The sequence below is a fragment of the Globicephala melas genome, chromosome 7 (assembly GCF_963455315.2).
Source record: "Globicephala melas chromosome 7, mGloMel1.2, whole genome shotgun sequence".
Classification (NCBI taxonomy): Eukaryota; Metazoa; Chordata; class Mammalia; order Artiodactyla; family Delphinidae; genus Globicephala; species Globicephala melas.
In genome coordinates, this window is record NC_083320.1 from 77,123,012 (window position 1) to 77,136,816 (window position 13,805).

A 13,805-nucleotide genomic window follows, 5' to 3' on the forward strand; every position below is an offset into this window, starting at 1 on the left:
AAAGGCAAGGAAAACTTTCTTGGTTGAAAAAAAAATCAAATATGTAAATTAAAGGACTCATTACTTTCCAGTCAAAATCAATTTGGACTCTCACTGGGCTACAATCAATATGTCCACAGGCTGTGTTCCTTTTTGGAGGCTCTACAGGAAAATGTTTCCTTGCCGTTTTCAACTTCTAGAATTCACCCATGTTCCTTGGCTTGTGCTTCCCCTTTCCCCCACACCTTTCCTCTATCTTCAAGCCAGCAATGGCAGTCTAAATCCTTCTCCCACCTCAGCACATCACTCTAACTACTCTTCTGCCTCTGTCTTCCACTTTTAAGAATGCTTGTGGTGATATTGGCCCCATCTTGACCATCCAAACTATCTCCCTATTTTAAGGTCAGCTAATTAGCAACCTTACTTCTATCTGTGACTTAAACTGCACTTTGCCATACAGGGTAATGTATTCACAGGTTCTGAGGATTAGGAAGTGGACATCTTTTTTTGGCGGGGGGGAATTATTCTGCCTAGCACAGCCTCCTAATAGAGTTTGCTTCACTGTGTTTGAGAATCTGTACTCATGCTATACCTGATTTAATTTAGCTGATACTCTCCTAAACATCTGAGCTATCTTCTGTTTAGTCTTTCAACATTTACCTTATAATTCTTCCTCACATTGAAACCTTTCTTGGCACTTCCACAATCCTATCTCCCTTTTAAACTTATGACCTCAACCAAATATTCACATAATTTTTGAACAATAATTCTATAATTTACTGTGTTACTTTAATAATTTTGTTTTGTGTATACTGATCTCCAAATAAACTTTAATCTCCATGGAGAAAAATATGTTCACAAAGCATTTCTAAAAGCATACCTCATTTTATTGTGGTAACCCTGCTAGAGCAAGACCACCTGCACAATTTTTCCAACAGCATTTTCTCACTTCTTGTCTCTGCATCACAGTTTGGTAATTCTCATACTATTTCAAACTTTTTCATTATTATTATATTTGTCATGATGATCTGTGATCACTCATATTTGACTTGACTGTTGTAATTGTTTTGGGGCACCACAACACGCATATAAGACATCAAACTTAATGGAAGTGTTATGTGTGTTCTGACTGCTCTGTCGGGCTGTTCCCTGTCTCTCTCCCTCTCCTCTGCCCTCCCCATTCCCTGAGATACTACAATATTGAAATTAGGCCAGTTAATAATCCTACAATGGCCTCTAAGTGTTCAAGTGAAAAGAAGAGTCGCACACTTCTCACTTTCAATCAAAAGCTAGAAATGATTAAGTTTAGTGAGGAGTTATGTTAATGGCCAAGATAAGCTGAAAACTAGGCCTCTTGTACCAAACAGTTAGCTAAGCTGTGAATGCAAAGAATAAGTTCTTGAAGGAAAGTAAAAGTGCTACTCCAGTGAACACATGGATGATGAGAAAGCAAAACAACCTTATTGCTGATATGGAGAAAGTTTTAGTGGTCTAGATGGAAGATAAAACCAGCCACAACATTCCCTTGAACCAAAGCCTAATCCACAATAAGGTCCTAACTTTCTTCAATTCTATGAAGGCTGGGAGAAATGAGGAAGGCACAGAAAAGTTTGAAGCTCGCAGAAGTTGGTTCATGAGGTTTAAGGATAGACACCATCTCCATAACTTCAAAGAAGCAAGGTGAAGCATAAAGTGCTGATGTACAGGCAGCAGCAAGTTTTCCAGAAAATCTAGGTAAGATAATTTATGAACGTGGCCACACTAAACAACAGATTTTCAATGTAGACAGTCTTATTGGAAGAAGATGTCATCTAGGATTTTCATAGCCAAAGAGGTGAAGTCAATGCCTGGCTTCAAAGCTTTAAAGGAATAGCTGACTCTCTTAGAAGCCAATGCAGCTAGTGACTTTAAGTTGAAGCCAATGATCATTTACCGTTCTTAAAATCCTAGGGTCCTTAAGAATTATGCTAAATCTGCTCTGCCTGTGCTCTACACATGGAACAACAAAGCCTGGATAACAGCACATCCATTTATAACATGGTTTACTGAATATTTTCAGCTCACTGTTGACACCTACTGCTCAGAAAAAAAAAAGATTCCTTTCAGAATATTACTGCTCACTGACGATGCACCTGGTCACCCAGGAGCTCTGAGGGAGATGGACAATGAGATTCTTCTTATTTTCATGCCTGCTAACATCGCATCCATGCTGTAGCCCATGGACTAAAGAGTTAATTTCAACTTTCAAGTCTTATTCTTAAGAAACATATTTTGTAAGGCTATGGCTGACATAAATAATGGTTCCTCTGATGGATCTGGGCAAACCACATTGCAAACCTTCTGCAAACTATTTACCACTCTACATGCCCTTATGAACATATTTTGATTCATGGGAAGAAGTCAAAATATTAACATTAACAGGAGTTTGGAAGAAGTTGATTCCAACCTTCAGGAATGATATGGAGGGATTCAAGACTTCAGTGGAGGAGGTAACTGCAGATGTGGTGGAAGCAGCAAGAAAACTAGAATGAGAAGTGGAGCCTGAAGATGTGACTGAATTGCTACAATCTCATGATAAAACTTAATGAGGAGTTTCTTCTCACAGATTAGCGAAGAAAGTAGTTTGTTGAGTTGGAATCTACTCCAGGTGAAGATGCTGTGAAGATTGTTGCAATGACAACAAAGGATTTAGAATATTACATAAACTTAGTTCATAAAGCAGCAACAAGGTTTGAGAGGATTGATCTAATTTTTAAAGATATCCTACTGTGGGTAAAATGCTATCCAACAGCATTGCACACTACAGACAAATCATCGTGAAGGGAGGAGTCAATCAATACAGCAAATTTCATTGTCTTATTTTAAGAAATTGTCACAGCCACCCCACCCATCAACAACCTGATCAGTCAGCAGCCATCAAGACCCTCCACCAGCAAAAAGATTACCACTCACTGAAGGCTCAGATGATGTTAGCAATTTTAGCAATAAAGTATTTTTTATTTAAGGTATGCACATTGTTTTTTAGACATAATGCTCTATTGCACACTTAATAGACTACAATATAGTATAAAGATAAACTTTATATGCACTAGGAAAAATAAAATTCATGTGACTTGCTTTGCTGCCATAGTTGCATTATTGTTGCAGTCTAGAACTGAAACTGAAATATCTTCGAGGTATGCCTGTGGTAATATGAGTAAATTATTATAAAATGGTATAAGATTTTTTAAAAAATTGAAAGCAAAATTGAATATGCAGTATCACATAATCATTGAAGAAAGCTCAGAGAAATATGATTGGGACATTAACAAAATTAGCTCATAGAAATGGAAGTGTATCTCTTTTTTATAATACTTAGTTTTCTCAACGTTCTGCACTGTGTCAGATGAGGCTCATATCCTTGCTGCCCACCTCTGAGTTCACATGTAGCTACAGTAGATAATTCCCAAATTGCTGACATCCCAACCTCAAGGCCTCCAACTTCTCTGCCCAAGGGTTTTCTCTGGCTCCTTTGCAACTTGCTTAACCGACATGCAAAACCTTCTACAAAGACCAGGGCGTCAGTGATGGGCAACCCAGAACCAATGAGGGATAAGGGTGGGGGATAAAGACCTCAGCTTCTCTGTCCCATAGCACGTCTGAGGCACAGCCTATACAGCTCCCCAGAAGCCCTCCCCAGGGAGTGAGCCACAGTTGCCCACAGTGGTAACCAATTCGTTCATGCACATTTTATTGGTTTTTCATTCTTCCAAGTTTCCCTTTCCCCATTTTGTTTCTTTTGTTAACTGGGATCACTTTCTATAGTTGTAGGAAAACAGCTCAGCTGTGGCACCTGGCAATCTCGCAGGTATCCCTATAGGTAAATGCTTGAACTGCAACACAGCCATTTAAGTGGAGAACTTTGTATTCTATCTAGCACACTAGAGGATGGGAGGTCTTATAAGGAGCTGATATGAGGCTATCTTGAACTCATCTTCCAATTGACTACGGTAAGATGATTTCCCACCACTTTCTGCATTCTGAGGAGGCATGGGACCTTCTGCTCTGGCCCCATCACACTAGAGCTGCAGAATATAAAACTGCCAGTAGCAGTCTAGGCTTGGACCACAACTCGTGTTACAGTCTCCTGGGTCCTTTTGCTTCAGTGTATGGGACAAGAATCAAGGGGGGTTGACTCCTCTGGCTTATTCTTCCTTTTGCTGTGTAGGTAAGTAATCAACTCTCTGATCTAAAAGTGGCTCATTGTATCTCTACCATTTGGCTCATCAGGCTTCAGCTCTGCCATCTGTTCTATGTGTAAGCGGAACACCCACACCCAAGTCCTTGTCTCAGTGTCTGCATTTGGAGGAACTAAAATCAAGATAAGGAAATAGCACTTTTATAATTGGTCGTGATACGGTCTTTAAAAATCTGAATAAAAACATAACATACAGATTTGAATTTGTAAAGAGAGTGTATGTGAATGTGTGAAAGCAAAGCCAAAAGGAAGAAAATCCCCAAAATGTAAACAAATAATTCTATCTAGGCAGAAGGATTATTATGAATTTTATTTTGTCTATCTACATTTCATACTTTCTAAACTTTGCATCATGAACATTATTGCTTTTATAATTGAAACAAAAAACTTTCTTTAAAAAATTGAGAAGAATATCTGAAATATACAAGGTAAGAGTGTTTATATGAAAACATATAGATGTTTTCTATGTCACCATATAAAATGTAACTATTCTAAAATACAAGTGGACAAAGACCCTCTTGCACTGTTGGTGGGAATGTGAATAGATACAGCCACTAGGGAGAACAGCATGGAGGTTCCTTAAAAAACTAAAAATAGAACTACCATACGACCCAGCAATCCCACTACTGGGCATATACCCTGAGAAAACCATAATTCAAAAAGAGTCATGTACCACAATGTTTATTGCAGCACTACTTACAAGCCAGGACATGGAAGCAACCTAAATGTCCATCGACAGATGAACTGATAAATAAGATGTGGCACATATATACAATGGAATATTACTCAGCCATAAAAAGAAACGAAATTGAGTTATTCATAGTGAGGTGGATGGACCTAGAGTCTGTGATACAGAATGAAGTAAGTCAGAAAGAGAAAAACAAATACCGTACATAACACATATATATGGAATCCAAAAAAAAACAATGAACAATCACAGAAAGATACACAAGACGAAAAGGCAAAGGGCTACATCCCTGATGAAGGAACAAGATAAAACCCCTGAAAAACAACTAAATAAAATGGAGACAGGCAATCTTGCAAAAAAAGAATTCAGAATAATGATAGTGAAGATGATCCAGGGCCTAGAAAAAAGAATGGAGGCAAAGATATAGAAGATGCAAGAAATGTTTAACAAAGATCTAGAAGAATTAAAGAACAAACAGAGGTGAACAATACAATAACTGAAATGAAAACTACACTAGAAGGAATCAATAGCAGAATAACTGAGGCAGAAGAATGGATAAATGACCTGGAAGACAGAATGGTGGAATTCACTGCTGTGGAACACAATGAAGAAAAAAGAATGAAAAGAAATGAAGACAGACTAAGAGACCTCTGGGACAACATTAAATGCAACAACATTCGCATTATAGGGGTCCCAGAAGGAGAAGAGAAAGGACCCGAGAAAATATTTGAAAAGATTATAGTCGAAAACTTCCCTAATATGGGAAAGGAAATAACCACCCAAGTCCAGGAAGCGCAGAGAATCCCATACAGGATAAACCCAAAGAGAAACATGCCGAAACACACAGTAATCAAACTGGCAAAAATGAAAGACAAAGAAAAATTATTGAAAGCAGCAAGGGAAAAACCACAAATAACATACAAGGGAACTTACATAAGGTTAACAGCTGATTTCTCAGCAGAAACTCTACAAGCCAGAAGGGAGTGGCATGATATCCTTAAAGTGATGAAAGGGAAGAAACTACAACCAAGAATACTCTACCCAGCAAGGATTTCATTCAGATTCGATGGAGAAATCAAAAGCTTTACAGACAAGCAAAAACTAAGAAAATTCAGCACCACCAACCAGCTCAACAAGAAATGGTAAAGAAACTTCTCTAAGTGGGAGACACAAGAGAAAAAAAGGACCTACAAAAACAAACCCAAAACAATTAAGAAAATGGTAATAGGAACATACATACTGATAATTACCTTAAACGTGAATGGATTAAATGCTCCAACCAAAAGACACAGGCACTGCTGAATGGATACAAAAACAAGACCCATATATATGCTGTCTACAAGAGACCCACTTCAGACCTAGGGACACATACAGACTGAAAGTGAGGGGTTGGAAAAAGATATTCCATGCAAATGGAAATCAAAAGAAAGCTGGAGTAGCAATACTCATAGCAGATAAAATAGACTTTAAAATAAAGAATGTTACAAGAGAGAGGAAGGACACTACGTAAAGATCAAGGGATCAATCCAAGAAGAAGATATAACAATTATAAATATACGTGCACCCAACACAGGAGCACCTCAATACATCAGGCAACTGCTAAGAGCTCTAAAAGAGGAAATCAACAGTGACACAATAATAGTGGGGGACATTAACACTTCACTTACACCAATGGAAAGACCATCCAAAAAGAAAATAAATAAGGAAACACAAGCTTTAAGTGACACAATAGACCAGACAGATTTAATTGATATTTATAGGACATTCCATTCAGAAACAGCAGATTACATTTTCTTCTCAAGTGTGCATGGAACATTCTCTAGGATAGATCACATCTTGGGTCACAAATCAAGCCTCAGTAAATTTAAGAAAACTGAAATCATACCAAACATCTTTTCTGACTACAACGCTATGAGATTAGAAATCAATTACATGGAAAAAAACGTAAAAAACACAAACACATGGAGGGGAAACAATACATTACTAAATAACCAAGAGATCACTGAAGAAATCACACAGGAAACTGAAAAATACCTAGACACAAATAATAATGAAAACACAACGATCCAAAACCTATGGGATACAGCAAAACCAGTTCTAAGAGGGGAGTTTATACTATACAAGCCTACCTCAAGAAACAAGAAAAATCTCAAATAAAAAATCTAACATTACACCTAAAGGAACTAGAGAAAGAAGAACTAACAAAACCCAAAGTTAGAAGAAGGAAAGAAATCATAAAGATCAGAACAGAAATAAATAGAAACAAAAAAAAAACAATAGCAAAGGTCAATAAAATTAAAAGCTGGTTCTTTGAGAAGATAAACAAAATTGACAAACCATTAGCCAGACTCATCAAGAAAAAGGAAGAGAGGACTCAAATTAATAAAATTAGAAATGAAAAAGGAGAAGTTACAACAGACACCGCAGAAATACAAAGCATCCTAAGAGACTACTACAAGCAACTCTATGCTAATAAAATGCACAACTGGAAAAAATGGACAAATTCTTAGAAAGGTAGAACCTTCCAAGACTGAACCAGGAAGAAATAGAAAATATGAAAAGACCAATCAGAAGTAATGAAATTGAAACTGTGATTAAAAATCTTCCAACAAACAAAGGTCCAGGACCAGATGGCTTCACAGGTGAATTCTACCAAACATTTAGAGAAGAGCTAACATCCATTCTTCTCAAACTCTTCCCAAAAAATTGTAGGGGAAGGAAAACTCCCAAACTCATTCTGAGGCCACCATCACCCTGATACCAAAACCAGACAAAGATACTACAAAAAAAGAAAATCACAGACCAATATCATGGATGAATATAGATGCAAAAATCCTCAACAAAATACTAGCAAACAGAATTAAGCAACACATTAAAAGGATCATACACCAGGATCAAGTGGATTTATCCCAGAGATGCAAGGATTCTTCAATATATGCAAATCAACTAATGTGAAAAACCATATTAACAAATTGAAGAATAAAAACAATATGATTATCTCAATAGATGCGAAAAAGCTTTTGACAAAATTCAACACCCATTTTTGATAAAAATTCTCCAGAAAGTGGGCATAGAGGGAACCTACTTCAACATAATAAAGGCCATATATGACAAACGCACAGCAAACATCATTCTCAATGGTGAAAAACTGAAAACATTTCCTCTAAGATCAGGAACAAGACAAGGATGTCCACTCGCGCCACTATTATTCAACATAGTTTTGGAAGTCCTAGCCACGGCAATCAGAGAAGAAAAAGAAATAAAAGGAATACAAATTGGAAAAAAAGAAGTAAAACTGTCACTGTTTGCAGATGACATGATACTATACATAGAGCATCCTAAAGATGCCACCAGAAAACTACTAGAGCTAATCAATGAAGGTAATAAAGTTACAGGATACAAAATTAATGCACAGAAATCTCTTGCATTCCTATACACTAATGATGAAAAATCTGAAAGAGAAATTAAGGAAACACTCCCATTTACCACTGCAACAAAAAGAATAAAATACCTAGGAATAAACCTACCTAGGGAGACAAAAGCCCTGTATGCAGCAAACTATAAGACACTGAAGAAAGAAATTAAAGATGATACCAACAGATGGAGAGATATACCATGTTCTTGGATTGGAAGAATCAATATTGTGAAAATGACCATAGTACCCAAAGCAATCTACAGATTCAATGCAATCCCTATCAAATTACCAATGGCATTTTTTACGGAACTGGAACAAAAACTCTTAAAATTTGTTTGGAGACACAAAAGACCCCAAATAGCCAAAGCAGTCTCGAGGGAAAAAAACAGTGCTGGAGGAATCAGACTCCCTGACTTCAGACTATACTACAAAGCTACAGTAATCAAGACAATATTGTACTGGCACAAAAACAGAAACACAGATCAATGGAACAAGATAGAAAGCCCAGAGAAAAACCCACACACCTATGGTCAACTAATCTATGACAAAGGAGGCAAGGATACACAATGGAGAAAAGACATTCTCCTCAATAAGTGGTGCTGGGAAAACTGGACAGCTACATGTAAAAGAATGAAATTAGAACACTCCCTAACACCCTACACAACAATAAACTCAAAATGGATTAGAGACCTAAATGTAAGACCAGACACTCTAAAACTCTTAGAGGAAAACACAGGAAGAACACTCTTTGACATAAATCACAGAAAGGTATTTTTTGATCCACCTCCTAGAGCAATGGAAACAAAAATAAACAATTGGGACATAATGAAATTTCAAAGCTTTTGCACAGCAAAGGAAACCATAAACAAGATGAAAAGACATCCCTCAGAATGGGAGGAAATATTTTCAAATGAATCATTGGACAAAGGATTAATCTCCAAAATATATAAACAGCTCATGCAGCTCAATATGAAAAAAACAAACAACCCAATCCAAAAATGGGCAGAAGACCTAAATAGACATTTCTCCAAAGAAGACATACAGATGGCCAAGAAGCACATGAAAAGCTGCTCAACATCACCAATTATTAGAGAAATGCAAATCAAAACTACAATGAGGTATCACCCCACACCAGTTAGAATGGGCATCCTCAGAAAATCTACAAACAACAAATGCTGGAGAGGGTGTGGAGAAAAGGGAATCCTCTTGGACTGCTGGTAGGAATGTAAATTGATACAGCCATTGTGGAAAACAGTATGGAAGTTCCTTAAACAACTAAAAATAGAATTACCATATGACCCAGCAATCCCACTACTGGGCATATACCCAGAGAAAACCATACTTCAAAAAGACACATGCACCCCAATGTTCATTGCAGCACTATTTACAATAGCCAGGTTATGGAAGCAACCTAAATGCCCATCGACAGACGAATAGATAAAGAAGATGTGGTACATATATACAATGGAATATTACTCAGCCATAAAAAGGAACGAAATTGGGTCATTTGTAGAGACGTGGGTGGATCTAGAGACTGTCATACAGTGTGAAGTCAGAAAAAGAAAAACAATTATCGTATATTAACACATATATGTGGAACCTAGAAAATGGTACAGATGAACCAGTTTGCAGAGCAGAAACTGAGCCACAGATGTAGAGAACAAACATATGGACACCAAGGGGGGAAAATGGCAGGGGGTGGGGATGGTGGTGTGATGAATTAGGAGGTTGGGATTGACATGTATATACTGATATGTATAAAATGGATGACTAATAATAAATAAATAAATAAATAATTATTTTTTAAAAAAAGAGAATTCGGAGAGGGGAGGGATAGTTAGGGAGTTTAGGATTAAAAAAAAATGGTCATGAAGAACCTAGGGGCCGGACGGGAATAAAGACACAGACCTACTAGAGAATGGACTTGAAGACATGGGAAGGAGGAAGGGTAAGCTGGGACAAAGTGAGAGAGTGGCATGTACATATATACGCTACCAAATGTATAATCAATATCTAGTGGGAAGCAGCCGCACAGCACAGGGAGATCAGCTTGGTGCTTTGTGACCACCTAGAGGGGTGGGATAGGGAAGGGGGGAGGGAGGGAGACGCAAGAGGAAAGAGATATGGGGATATATGTAAATGTATAGGTGATTCACTTTGTTATAAAGCAGAAACTAACACACCACTGTAAAGCAATTATACTCCAATAAAGATGCTAAAAATAAAAAAGAGAGACAAAAAAAAGTTGACAAAGGACATGAACAAGCTAATCACCAAAGAAATATAAATGCTAATGAACATGTGCATGGAAGTTCAACCTTAATCAGAGTATCATTAATCAATTAGACAAAAATTAATAATGAGATGTGACTGTTTGCTATTAAATTGGCAAATTAAATGATCATATCTTATGTTAGCATGGGTGCAGTGGAATAAGCACTCTCATATACTACCGTTAAGAGTATAAACAGATCCAAATTCCTGGAGGCATTTTACAAAACCTTACAAATGTCCGTTCTCTTAACATGGTGATACCATGAAAAAGAATTTTCCTCTGAAAAAATCAGAGATACTCACAAAAAGTTCTGCACAAAAGTGTTATTTGTAAGTGATGGGATTATTATGCATGATTTTTATTTTCATTTTTAACGTTTTCTATAGTTTTCAAATATTTTCACTGAAATGTACAGCCATTATAAGTATAAAAACAAAGTAAATTTATTTTCTATTTTAAAAGATAAGATATGAACCAACCATTAAACTCCACAGAAAAAGCACCACCCTTTTGCTTTTCCTACTTTCATTCCACTAATGTGTACAAGGATGATACATACGAGTGAACTAATTTGCCACGATAGGCCGTGGGCAGAGAGAAAATATAACTTCCTATTTGTTTCTGTGCCCTGACATGAAATTAACATGGCTTTTTTCTAAAATCAGAAGATGGAATGACTTGGCAGCAGATGAACTGAAGGCAATTTTCTCTCTCTCTGGGTCACAATGCTCAGTTACATTTCAGATGTCACCTACAGGCTCTTTCTGCATTAACAACTGCTTATTTACCATCACTAAAACTTATAATGGATATAGCCAATTACTACAAGAAATAGATTAGCACATGCTTCATTCTTCACACAATAAATGTTAACATTGAAACTATGATGAGGAGAAAAATAATGAAGTTTTCTTCTCAGAGCATGATAGTTTTGACTTTATGAGCTAGAACATTTTAATGTCAACTCCCTTCATTTGATAGATTGGGCCTTTTTTGTTCTTACTAACACAGTACTTAGATATTTTGAATTAATGTTAAGATACTCAACCCCTGGAACATGAAGGGACTTTCTTGCATTTTCCAATAAGAAAAAATAATCTAACAATGTCTTAGCCAAATCAGCAATTTCTCATACTTTAAAAGTGCCATATTCCAGCAACTCTAAGATGCCATAACTTGTTAAGATGCACCATTATTCTAGGTACCATAGAAAAACACTGCCAAGTAAATGATGAGAAAGTACATATCTCAATTATAAGATGCATACCAATTTCAGAGGTGTTCAAAGTTGTGGGGAGGTGAGTGCATTTGAGAATCAACCTAAGCAGGGTTCTGGTGTTTCAGCTACAGCCTGGGGGCAGGGCTCATTCATTTGGTTTATTTTCTGTATTCTGATTTCTGAAAGGAACTGACAATTTTGTAAACATATTCAAAGCTTAACTATTGAAAAACTACCTGTAGAAAGTGAGATTTAAAGTCCCTACCATGGTATATTGCCTACAATTAGTGATGTGCTAGAGCCAGGCTCAGACCAGGATAATTAAGCAGGTTGTTAAATTGTCAAGACTCTTGTGAGCCAGCAGTTAAAGCCAACTATTAAAAAGTTAAATTGTATTAACTTGAAATTAAATAGATATTAAAAACCAAGGTAATAAACACTCAGAACGTATCACCTAATTATTTTACTATATTTTACTATATCTGTGCCCTAAAGATTATTTATGTCCAATGTATCTGTACAGCAGAAATACTAAATAATGGTGAGCCACTGCACATCTCTTTCCAATTCTGCATTCAGTGGGGTCCTTGATAGCTTGAAATCAGCCAGGTGGGAGTATCTGCACCATGGAAATCGGCAAATATTACAAATCAGGCATTCCCCACACCCCAGAAAGTCCACTATTAAACATTTACTAACACACCACTGCCTACAATAACAAAAATAATAAAACGTTAGGCTCTAAAATGGATACACTAGCTACATATTACACATAGATTTATATGTATACAAATGAAATCAGTGCTCATGCAGCTCTATATCAAAAAAACAACCCAATCAAAAAATGGGCAGAAGATCTAGACATTTCTCCAGAGAAGACATACAGATGGTTAAAAAGCACATGAAAAGATGCTTAACATCACTAATTATCAGAGAAGTGAAAAGCAAACCTACAATGAGGTATCACATCATACCAGTCAGAATGGCCATCATCACAATGTCTACAAACAATAAATGCTGAAGAGGGTGTGGAGAAAAGGGAACCCCCCTACACTGTTGGTGGGAATGTAAACTGGTACAGCCACTATGGAGAACAGTATGGAGGTTCCTTGAAAAACTAAAAATAGAGCTACCATATGATCCAGCAATCCCAATCCTGGGCATATATCTGGAGAAAACCATACTTTGAAAAGATACAAGCACCCCAGTGTTTACTGCAGCACTATTTACAATAGCCAAGACCTAGAAATAACCTAAATGTCCATCAACAGAGGAATGGATAAAAAAGGTGTGATACATATATACAATGGAATATTACTCAGCCATCAAAAAGAATGAAATAATGTCATTTGCAGCAACATGGATGGACCTGGAGATTATCACACTAAGTGAAGTAAGTCAGACAAAGACAAATATCATATATCACTTGTATGTGGAATCTAAAAAAGTGATACAAATGAACTTATTTATAAAACAGAAACAGAGTCACAGACTTAGAAAACAAACTTATTGTTACCAAAGGGGAAAGATGGGGGGGGAGGGATAAATTAGGAGGTTGGGATTAACATATACACACTACTATATATAAAATAATCAACAAGGACCTACTGTATAGCACAGGAAACTCTACTCAGTGCTCTGTAATAACTTACATGGGAAAAAGAATCTGAAAAAGAATAGATATATGTATATGTATAACTAAATCACTTTTCTGTACACCTAAAACTAACAGAACATTGTAAATCAACTGTACTCCAATATAAAATTTTTTTTAAATGAAAGCAGTGGATCATAGAAAGAATAAGAGACAAGGAATCTAAAGAGAATGATCAAAAATCTAAACATTGACCTTAAAACAAATTGAAAAGCTTTCAGATACATATATATATTGATTATATGTGATAATATGATTTGTATTATCAGAATTATTCAGGGGAAAAAAAGGTTATTTTAGTTTTCAGTGTTTAAATTTCAATATTCAAACACCTGAAT